Here is a 1,196-nt window from a genome sequence, read left to right as displayed (position 1 = left end):
GGCTTTGTTGCCACCAAATATTACCTCATTGTTGATACCCTATCTGGGATAAGCAGATGATTGTTCACGTCTCCCAAAGAATATTACACAGTAATTGGGCTCTATGGATAAAGGCTCATGTTGTCCAACCTGATGGCCAGAGTTAGGTATGGGGATCCACACTGAGGTAGAGCAGAACTGATTTCTCCAGGTTCTTCTGACATCTACATGCATGCTACAGCACACAAGTGTCTATACACACACATTTACACACACACACACACACACACACAATACAATTTTTAAGAAATCTTTGTCTGTTTACCCTAAAAGACTACAGTCTTATTTTCAAACACTGTAATACATGTCTGGTATATAGCAAAAGCATATTCTTTCAGGTCCATTTACTTGTTAATATTATTCACAAACTGCTGTACTTCAGCTCTTTGGCTTAGTTTTGGGAGATGTAAGAATGTTTGAGAAAATAGTATTTCTCTCTCACTCTATATCAGAAAAAATATAAATAAAATAAAAAGTTGGGATTAGAGAGATGGCTCAGCATTTAAGATCCCTGACTACTCTTGCAGCAGTCTTGAGTTCAATTTCCAGCAATGACATGGTGTCTAACAACCATCTATAACGTGATCCATTGCACTCTTCTGGTGTGTCTGAAAACAGTGGCAGTGCACTCATATAGATAAAATAAGTAGACAAATATTAAAAATAATAAAAAATGTGAACTTTCTTCAACGTCCACATATAAATATTTAATAATAAAATAGAAATGACTAAAGTGATGTTAATAGCAATAAACATTCTTTGAAGATTTTTGACATAAACTCTGTGAAAACTACTTTACATACATTATTTAACTTCATGATTTCTATTAATTCTTTGAAAATTTTGTACAATGAATTTTGGTAATATTCACCCCTCACCCATGCTTCTTTGATCCATTCTCCCTTCCCTACCCAACTTTGTATCATTGATAAAAGCATACAGTATACTTTGAAAGATTTTTATTTAATTTTAAATTATGTGTAGATGTGTGTATATAACTCTGAGACAATGCCTGTAAGTGGACTGCCAGTAGAGTCTAGAAGTGAGGTTTTTAATTTACTGGAGCTCTACAGTAAGTTTTGAGCCATTCCACTTGGGGTCTGCAAACTGAACTCTGGTCCTCTGTAAGAAGAATATACTCTCATAACTCATAAGCC

Source organism: Grammomys surdaster, unplaced genomic scaffold, assembly GCF_004785775.1.
Source record: "Grammomys surdaster isolate TR1022 unplaced genomic scaffold, NIH_TR_1.0 1087, whole genome shotgun sequence".
NCBI classification, from domain to species: Eukaryota; Metazoa; Chordata; class Mammalia; order Rodentia; family Muridae; genus Grammomys; species Grammomys surdaster.
Note: the sequence above shows the minus strand (reverse complement) of the source record.